This window comes from Paramormyrops kingsleyae, chromosome 3 (assembly GCF_048594095.1).
Source record: "Paramormyrops kingsleyae isolate MSU_618 chromosome 3, PKINGS_0.4, whole genome shotgun sequence".
NCBI lineage: Eukaryota > Metazoa > Chordata > Actinopteri > Osteoglossiformes > Mormyridae > Paramormyrops > Paramormyrops kingsleyae.
Genome location: NC_132799.1, coordinates 38,977,048 through 38,987,895, shown reverse-complemented (window position 1 = coordinate 38,987,895; position 10,848 = coordinate 38,977,048). Strand labels below are relative to the sequence as shown.

Here is a 10,848-nt window from a genome sequence, read left to right as displayed (position 1 = left end):
ACATCAGTATAGGATACAGGGGTTTTGGGTTGCACCTCAACAGATGTTACACTTTGTGCGGATATTACATCGAATATTCCTATTACAAACAGCACATCTTATCCATAGATAGGCGTGGCCGTTAGTTTGTGGTAATATCAATATAAGTTGCATATCTGGAAACAACATATTTTGTTTGGTGTGGCTTGTGCCAATTCATCTTCTCCAGAATGGATAAGATACACCTTAATTCAGTTCTTTTAACATAGCATGGTAGAACCAAAGAAACTTGGTGACTGTCCACCAAGATCAGATAAGAACCACAAAGGAATGTTGGAAGAGAAGGGGGGGTTTTTAACAAAGCAGACTCTCTAAAAGTTAGGACACATTGATTACACTCACTTTCCAGATTCTTCTGGTATACCATGAGAACATACATACAATGGTAGCTATACCTATCTATTTATTTAAATTTATATGTGTTCAAGTGCAAAGGGGTGAAATAGGTGATACTCCGTGAACATGGTTATAAGGGTGGCACACAAAACACTTTGTCTAAGGACACATACAAACATAACGTATCTGTATATTGAGACTAGTAGTCGTGAGTAAATCAATATACAGGGTATACAAAAGCCAAACTTAACTGAAATTTCCTTTAGGGTGTTCGTCTGTTGGGTGAGTGAGATGTAAGGCAGAGTGTATGTGGAGGGGGTTGTGTGCCAAGTCGAGGGACCCCTGTCTGTGAAGTCCACTCTGCTTGTCTGTAGGTCCCTAAATCTTTGGCCAATAAAAGTTGGAGTGCTAGCCTCCCTGGTTATCTGTGTGTGTGTGTTTGTGTGTGTAACCCCCCTTTGGTGCCTCTCGTACCAGGCTCGGCCTTGTCTCAGGCCACCTGGAATTTAGGCCCTGTGATATGTGCATGTGTGATCCTACAGATGTTTATTTTATTTAAATGTTTTATATCTATGCATTTTTTTAAATGCTTGTTAGCTGTAAGGTCGCTGAGTTTTAAATGATTAAATTAATGAAGTGCTCCATAGAACGCAAAGTAAAATCGCATTGTCACGTGAATGACAATAATCTTGCAAATACCTTTATTCAGCAGCTCAGTGTCACGCCCGGCTCCGTACGATCCTCATGTGTGCCACGCCCACCTCGTTTCCCCGTGTTTTTACCTGATGGTTCTCACCTGTGTCTTGTTCAGTTTGCTCTGTCTTGTGTATATCAGTGCGCGTCTCCCCAAGTATACCAGATCCGGCATTGAAGTCTATCGTGTATTGTCCTGTTGTTCGTGGATCCCTGCCTATTAAACCCAGTTTCCCCGTTATCTTGGTTTCCTGCTCCTACTTACCCGCTCGCCCCGCTCCGCACCGTGACACTCAGAATCCACTTCATGGACCTCAGTGACAACTGATAAATCATACTCTAAAGGTGACAGATATTGCCTACTTATCTGTAGTGAATTCTTACTGAATGCCTTAGAATACACTGTAAAATGGCTTTATTCTTTGTTTAGGAACAAATGCTGGGCCAAAAATACAGGCAAAGAAAAAATGGAGTCAGATGGAAATTCAGGCCGTTGAGAAACATCTGATATCATTCCTCCAAACCGGTCGGGTACCAGGGAAAGCAGACTGTGATAAATGTCTGAAGAGAGAACCTGAAGCTCTCAAAGATAGAGATTGGCAGAGTGTCAAATATTATGTTCATAACCGAATTGTTTCTAACAAAAGAAAACTTCAGTCAATTTAAGTCAGTAGCTTAAGTGACTTATCTGTTTTATATAGATACTGCAGCTAATACATGTATTTTATTTTCCCCCATATTTTTAAGTTGACTTTATAAGTTAGAAGTTTAGTTTTGTAAGTAGCTGCAAAACAAATTTTTTTGGTTATTGAAAGAAATAATGGTTTTTAGCTTTTTACTTGCCATTTTATGGTGATAACTGACATGATTAGGGGGAAAATGTTTGCATTTTTATTTTCAAATGGATAAAGTCCAAATAATGTTCAGAAGCTTTAAGTGGTCATTGCATTTGAGTACCTCTTTATAGTTACTTATGTTAACTCCCAGGGCAAATCTGTGTGTATAAACGTATGCTCATCATCAAAGTAACCAGCCAAATGGTATTATTCTGTGGTTGGGTGGGGTGCTGTGAATTAGAAGAGACCATCAAAATTTCATATATTTATTTTCTTTAAATAGACATTTCCATGAGTCATGTATGTTGAAGGCAAAATGTACCTCACTACAGTCTTTCGTCAAAAGCAACATTGATTAATAAAGTATTCAGTCACTAAAAAGTAAACAAATTCTTAGTCATGTATTGTGTTTGTTAAAATATGCTTTCTAGGGTGTCAAACAATTTTTTTGTGTGTATGCAAATTAGCCCCCCATTGTGTAAGTAACGTGTGAAAAATGTGCGCGTATGCAAATTAGGTCCCCTGAAAGATGGAAACTTTGGATGTCCTCAGAACTGACAATTACAACATAGGTAACATCTATATTTAATGATAGCCTAAATCTGAAGTGAGTAATGCATTCCTAAAAAAAAATTATGCCTGCTTGATTTTATTCATGCCTGTAAGACCACTGGAAAGTGGTGTCCCCATAAATGATGGTTGCAACCTATGTCCTGCTTATGTAAGATTTACGAGTATGTGTGTGAGTGTGTGTGTATTATTATATATTATTGTATTATTGTCAAATCTTAACGTTCGCACCTTAGGAGCTGAGTTGGACTAAGTTTCTTATGAATATGTGTGTAAAACTACTGTTTGATGCAATGCAGTGTGCCAGGCCAGCCAACATTTAATCAAGAAGTGCAATACACTCCTATTAATGTACGTAAACTTGGTGAATCTTTTCAGATTGTGCAAAATGTTTTTTTTCTTTTTGAAATTTCTGCTTCAGTATCAATTTTTTTTCATTCCTTATTTACATACTAAATTACATATTATACAACTGTATAATATTTATGAAGGAATGTAATTATGACTGATAGTGAATGCTTATATGGCTGATAAACATCCTATTTATATTCCTAAATCTGCATGTAGGTGACCCACGACTTTGAACTGCTAGGGATGGACCTCATTGAAAAACTAAAGGAAACAAAAAATGGCAACAAATACATTTGCATGCTGGTGGACTATTACACTAAATGGCCACAAGCTCATGCATTGAAATCAAACTCTGCTGATGAGGTGACACAGTGCATACTGAACTAATTCTATCAGTTTGAGGCACCAAAAAGGATCCTCACAGACCAGGGGATAGAATTTGTCAATGCTGTGAGTTTGATTTCATTTTGTGTAATTTTGTCTGTGCCGCCAAATAAATGTATGCGTGTTTATGTGTGGGTATATACAGTATATACAGTAAAACTGGTCTAAGTCGCCGGCTTGTAACTCGTCAATGTGCACAAGTCGACACTCAAGCAAAAGTCCCGATTTTATTTACTAGTTATATTATACTAGTCGGCAAAATGGCGAGATAGACATAAGTCACCGAAGTGTCGACTTTACCCACTAAACATTGGACGTCGGATAGACGTGCAGATCATGTCTATATTGGGTCCGTCAGTCCATGACCAATTCTGGACATCTATACAACGTCCAAACTAGGTCCACAATTTGAACGTCCATCCATGACCCAGCTTGTACGTCAATATGACATTCAACATTTAAACGTAATTTTTTGGACGTCATGTGGACGACTATGACAGGTGCAGGAAATATAGTTTTATTTACAAATATCAACATTGCTGTTATCAACAATTTTATGTGAATACAGATTATTTATAAACAAACATGATTTATTATGTTTTAGCATATTGATTTATTCAGTACGGGGATTTTTTGTTCTTGTTTTTCTTTAACTGGTTTATTTATTTCAGTTAATCAATTTATTTGTTTATGCATATATGTATTTATCCATATATCTGATTATTTATTAGGAAATGCAATTTGTGGGAATTAGAGTTCTGAAAATATATCCAGGGCTGCAGATAAACTGGTGCGCAAGTACGCATTCACCTTTAAAAGCGATATGTGCGGCAATCAATTGCTGTGACAGTGCAAATGCGTACGTATTTTATATGCATTTGGTCCGTCTATACCACAAATGAAGTACGAATTAGCATATACAGGTTAAAATGCACAATAATTTCTTGTCATATCAGCGCAAATGCACATAAAATACGTACGCATTTGCACTGTCACAGCAATCGATTGCCGCACGTATCGTTTTTAAAGGTGAATGCAAACTTGCGCACCAGTTATCTGCAGCCCTGCCTATATCTACCCTTAAAAGTGACGCCATAACAGCCATTCCTGGTTGACGCTCAAGAGAGGCAAAGATTCAAACAGTCAACGCCACTCTGATTGGCTGAGGCAACAAGCCAGACATTTTGGCGCGATACGGCATGTTCAAGGCAATGGAAACGGCCGCACGGATTTTCAGCCTGCTTCGCAAGTTCACTACCTAAATCCCTATATTGAGTCCACCCATCGTTTTCCTGTAAACTGAAGGTAAGCTTGGTCAGCCTAATAAATTCTATGTCCGTTTGTACGTACAGTGTTAGCTAGTTTAGCGTTTTTCTCTTAAATTCCCAAAACTGCTGTGGTTACAGAAGTTAGCATGTATTAACGGCACAGATTTATTTGTTTTGCCTTAGCTTGCTGCTATGTACAGCACTCTTGGTTCAGTTTCAATGGTATTTTGACTGTCCACGAGAGATCATGTCATTTAATGTAAATGTAAACTGTTTGTATCCTGCAAATTGTGAATTCGTATGACTATTAGGGTTGCCAACAGGATAGGTCGAAAGCTAGCTAGCAGCATGACAAGGAGTTCTAGCTCGTGGCTAACTAGCTAGAGTCCGTAGACGGGGTTCACGGAGGATTCGAGGTTGAATGATGTTACCCTCAGTGACTTATCATTCATTAAATGAACATAAGTTTTTGTCTTTTTCTGCTTGTGCAGAAGGAGTCTTGAAATTTGATGAGGCCGCCACTGAAGAGTACATCAAGATGCATGTTTCAGAGCACCTCAAGCATGCACCTCAAAGACATGGAGGTGGAGTATTCACTCAGGACTGATAAGCCCAGCCTACAGGACTTTGAACCAGAATTGTTGTTCCCCATGTTCGTTCTGAAAACCATGTGAAAACTGAGTAGTGCAGAGCAGCCTGTAGCAGTTTTAAGTTGTAGGATCTCTAGAATGTCTTTCAACTGGTGCCATGATGATGCTGCTGCAGTTCCAAGTTCTCTGTTCAGATGACAACTGTCACTCTGCCCGTGTCTCTCTCTCACACACACACACACACACACACACACACACTTTTCCCAAATCAGTTAAATTTATAGGCCTCCTTTATAGGCCTTACTTTGTGCCCTGATGTCTTCCTTTATTACCAATGTTATGTGTCAATGGTGCTGAACTGTGTCTGGCTTGGTTTAAGGACTAAAGGCCAGGGGTCACAAAGTGTATTAGGTCAGGTATATAGACACATTTCAGAGCTTCACAATGTTTTGGATGACAACCAGCAGCCCTGTTTGTTTTATTATTATTATTAGTAGTAGTAATATTATTTTTTAATAAAGGTTTAAATGGGGGTTTTGCGTTGTGATTTATTTGTCAACCTATGTGTATAACTGTTACCCATGTTTCCAGAGGGTGGAGGGCATGTTTTCTGAACCAGTTGATTTTCCTGTAGCTTTTTGGCTGAACAGGTAGTTTGAACTGGAAATGCATTACAACTTTGTATGCGTCTCCAGTTATCCGAGACAGTCAAATTAAGTTATTGGAATATGAGCTAGTCCCATTTCAGAAGGTGGCATATTGTTCCAGACCATTTTCCAATAACTTCATTTGATTGTCTCAGCCACAGATAACTGGAGATGCATACAAAGGTGTAAACAAAGCTACTGAAAAATTAACTGGTGGCCTATAGAAAACATGTCCTGCACCCTCTGGTAACATAGGACTACAGAGCCTATAGAAACAGTATAAAAACAATGTCTAAAATGAGTCTAAGTTTGACGTTGAAAAGACGGCCACAGCGACCACATGTGGACTATAAATAGCTCAAACACAGAGGTCCCATGGACGTCAACACTAGACGTTCATTAGACGTCAAAAAAAAGACGTCGCCTGGCGTTACAAAACAACCCCTTCAGTGGACCAAAATTGGACGTCCAAAAACGACATATAAAAGACGTCATTCCGACGTCACTTTGCGCAGTGGGTATAAGTCGGCAAAACGGCGAGTTATATTTACTAGTCGACAAAACGGCGAGATAGACATAAGTCGCGAAAGTGTCGACTTAGGTGTATCTCGTCAATTCTCTAAGTCGTCACTTTTAAGCTGGTCCCGCGGGTGTCGACTTAGGCCGGTTTTACTGTATAATAAGATATATTGTATCTTATTGACAGGTTAACCAGAGGGTTTGCAAAAAACAGATAAAGAGAAGCCTGTGCGCCTCACACCACCCCCAAACAAATGGCTTGGTGGAGAGACTGAATTCTACTATACAAAGGTTTTTTTATTTACAAAATCCAAATCAGCATGATGTTTTCACTTGAATATAGGTTTAAATTAGCATTTTTCTTGAACCATTAAATATCTATGGGTCCCCTGTTTCTTGTTTTCTGAGCTCTGAGTAGACTGGTGGGACAAAAGCCGGACACCTGGGACCAGTACTTAGATGCAGTAATGTTTGGCCTGCGTACCAACAAACAACTGACAACCAAATACTCCCCATTTTACCTCATGTTTTGAAGGGAGGCCTGGTACCCCTCTGAGGTCCCAGAGCACTACCTAGTACGTAAAAAACGTACGTCATATCAATTTTGTTAGTGCTCGGATAAGTAAAAAAATAAACAACAATCACTGGTCTTTATATTACTAATATTTTCCTTTTAATCACACCTTGTTTATTTGTGCACTAAAGCTGAAATATTGCAATATATCCAGGAGTACTGAGTGACCAATTCTAATACATCTTAATGGCTGGAGTCTGATCACAGAATTACTTCCTTACAAGGTGGCAATTCACAGTTAAGTGCCTTGTTTATGGATGTATGATAATATTTTAATTGTGAAATTGTCAATATAGTCAATAAAATGACTTAATAGGAGGTGACGATAGAAATTCTTTGCTTACAAGTAAACAACAGTGTTGAGGCGGTTGTTGGAGAAGAGGTGGTGTCAGAGGACAACAAACGGCTGGATGAACTTAAACACATAATCCAGGAGAATGTTAGGAAGGTGCAGGAAGGTTCAAACAGAATTCTGAAGTCAGGAATTCCAAAGCCTGACTTTAAAGTAGGAGATATGGTGTGGAGGCAGGATGTGAGGAGCCAGTAAAGGAAGGGAGGGTAGCTAGAGCCCAACTTCCTCGGCCCATTTCTAATCACCCTAATTGAGGGCAAGAGTGCTGACCTTTTGGGAGATAATGGTGCTGTTTTTAATAAAGTTAGTGTGGAGCATTTAAAAATAGTACAGGAGAAGGTCCTTCGTGTTCCACATAAATTTTCAGCACCAGTCGCCCCAGCGCCAACAACCTCCCCAGCCCCAATAGCCTCTCCAGCAGCAGTTTCCCCAGCACCAGTCTCCCCAGAACCAGCAGCCTTCCCAGCACCAGTCTCCTCAGAACCAGCAGCCTTCCCAGCACCAGTCTCCCCAGAACCAGCAGCCTTCCCAGCACCAGTCTCCCCAGAACCAGCAGCCTTCCGAGCACCAGTCTCCTCAGAACCAGCAGCCTTCCCAGCACCAGTCTCCCCAGAACCAGCAGCCTTCCCAGCACCAGTCTCCCCAGAACCAGCAGCCTTCCCAGCACCAGCCTCCCCAGAACCAGCAGCCTCCCCAGCACGTCTCCTCAGAACCAGCAGTCTCTCTAACAACAACAGCATCCCTAATCACATAGGCCAAATTAGAAACATGTATGTATTAGAAGTATCTTATACACATGTATTTTTTTTATTTATTTTTATTTTTTTATATTCCCTCCTCCACCCCCCCTCTGCGGGGGACTACTTTATCTGTATCTATCTATTTATTTATTTATGAATTTATTTTATTATTATTATTATTTTTTTAATTATTATTATTTATTTATTTATTTATTTATTTTATATTTTTATTTACTTCCTCAAAAGAAGGAGAGGGAGTGGGGGGGACAAAGGAGAAGGAGGGAAGAGAGAGAGAGGGAGAGAGAGGAATGGAAAGAAAACAGAAAAAAAAACAAAAGAAAAAAAAGAAAGAAAAAAAAACAGATAATCTGCTTCCATGTCTGTTGAAAAGAGAAAGACAACATACAACACCTGTACTAATCACAACGACCATCAAACGTTAAATGTTGTTGAACAGCACACACAACCAGCCTTACAACCCATGCCCAGAAACAACAGCCGATCAAGACAGTGTGTGTCCGTGAGCATGTGTCCGTGAGCACCTGTGTGTACACCTGTGTGTCAGCGCGCTGGTGTTCCTAAGGTTTCTCCATGTAATTGTCTAGTAGTGTGTGTGGGGAGCCACAGCCCCGCCCACCCAGGACATGAAGTCGACACGGAGGAGACCCGGGCCCCAGATATCCAGAGGCCCCCCAGGGCACGGGAACCCCAGGAGGGCCACCGCAGGGACAATTGCAGCCCCCACCGAGAAAAGGGCAGAGGAGCGCTCCGGAGGGGGGCCATCCGGCAGCCACATCACAGGAGCCCCAGGGGGCCGTGGCGACGAGCACGCAGGCCCCGCCGGCGGCCGGCCACACCAGGGCAGACCGGACCCTGGGCCCAGAGATCCAAGGGCCCCCCCACCCCCCAGCCAGGGCCCCGACAGAGCTGGAAGGGCCAGGCCCCGGCAGGCAACCGCCGAGCGTGAACCAGCACACACCAGAGCATCCAGCCCCGGACATCGAGAACCACCAACGCATCGGCAGCCAGGGGCCTCATCCACCAGCAGGGAGTGTGGCGGGGGGGAATAGAGCCTGAGATGTTATTTCAGGTGGAGTCTAAGACCCAACCTGACACATACGTATAGACAAACAGGCGTACACATACACAAGCATACGTTCCCACCCTCATGCACACATAAACAAATATTCACCCATTCACCCAACATGAAGACACAGAAATGAACGCCGTACGCACATTCACACTCCCCATATATACTCTATACTCCGAGATCTAGGCACCACCGCCCCCAGAGGGGCAATCCGCCACCAGACCTCGGAGATGGATCCCTTTTTTCCTCTGGCATGGGGACAAGAAGACCACCCCGGACCCCACAGCAGCCGAGAAGCCCACCTGTCCAGACCCCGACCGGACGGCCAGCTCCTCCCAGCCCCCGGCCCCAGATGGTGAACAGAGAACGGGGGTGTGAAAAGACCCCATGCTTCCCTCCGCCCGCTCATATGTGGTGTTGGTGCGTGTTGTTCTAAAGTGCTTTAAAACAGGGGAAGGGCATGGTGCTAACCACCCTCTGCCAATCAGCAGCTGGTGTCAGCTCGGCCCCTCCCCAGAACCCTCAATGTCTATGTGCAACTTAAAATTGAGAAGTGGGCACTGGCACCAGAGGTAAGGCTGAATGAACAGACCGCCCTCTGGACGCCATTCCTTGTGCCCACCCCCAAGGCCCTAAATGTATGTGTCGTGAGAGAGTAAGTAATGAGAGTGTCTAAGTTGTGATGTGTGATTGAGACACAGGTGGTCACAGGGGGACAGAGGAGGAATACCTCCCCTGCATCCCAGCGACGCACCTGCACCTCAAAGCCCTATATGTGTGTTGGGGTGACGGAGCGGGAGGAGGGAAGCATTTAGGGATGGGGAGGAAAGGATCGGGGGGGGCAAAGTACCCCCCCTCTGGAGCCAGCCCCCCCGCTGACCCCCATAAGCACCCCCGTTCCCCGAAATCCACCCAGGGCGGGAGAGCCGAGGCCCATCCAGTCCGGGGGCCCAGAGCAGCGGCACCACCGGGCACCACAGAGCCCGGGGCAGCCAACCAGACCCCACCACAGAGGGAAAAACTACACCCACCCCACCATTCAGTCAACTCCCAGACTACATAAGACAATAGACACCCAGGTTGGGTCCATTCTCCTACTCTATTGGATTCCCCCCCACCCCCGCAGAGTGGATACCCCTAAGGCAGGGACCACCTGCGGGCAGATGGTAACAACCTCCCCACCAGCTAAAGAGGCCCCCAGCCCCTCCAATGCGCCGAAGGTCCCCGCACCGGGGCTGGACCCCAGTGCATGCGCCAGCCCACACCCCGCGACCCACCCACCAGGACCCAAGCCCCCCCAGCCCAGCCGGAACCCCAGCCCGGAGGCAGAGCGCCCCCAGAACCCCAAGCCCGCCCCGGACCCACCCAGGAGCAGCACGGCCGCCAGGCCGGCCACCTATGTCCGCCGGCACAGGCTACCCCAGCAGCGCTGCATGCAGCCGCTAGAAAGACGCCACCCAAGAGCCACCAAAGCCCCATCCAGGCCAGGACCGCAGTCCCAGCGCCGAACCCCCCCAGAAACCCCCCCCCCCCCCCCCAGGGAACCCCCAGACACCCCAAGCCCATAGGCCCCCCCCCCCACACCAACAACAAAGACCGCAGTGGGACAAACCTGCGACCCCCCACCGCCACTAGGTGATGGAGCTGATCAAAGGAGCCCAGAGAGATTGGTCTAATGTGGCGGCAGAAGCTGTATCAAGACTAATATGGTCCAGCAAACTCTCTCTATATTGGTTGATATTACCCAGCTGGCATTTTAACGTGGAGTCAGCGTTGAATCAACGTCAGGTGTCAGTGTTGGATAACCGTTGGATTTTGTTTAGATTTTGCAAATCTAATCAACGTTGAAATAGCAACGT

At 44.4% G+C, this 10,848-nt stretch overlaps 1 long non-coding RNA gene across 1 annotated transcript; it reads left to right on the top strand.

Annotated features, from left to right (window-relative positions):
• Positions 1 to 4,232: 4,232 nt before the first annotated feature.
• On the top strand, positions 4,233 to 5,599 carry LOC111845309 (uncharacterized). Its single transcript, XR_002838586.2, has 2 exons — positions 4,233 to 4,514; positions 4,969 to 5,599. It is a non-coding gene; the product is annotated as an uncharacterized lncRNA (long non-coding RNA).
• The last annotated feature ends 5,249 nt before the right edge of the window (positions 5,600 to 10,848 follow it).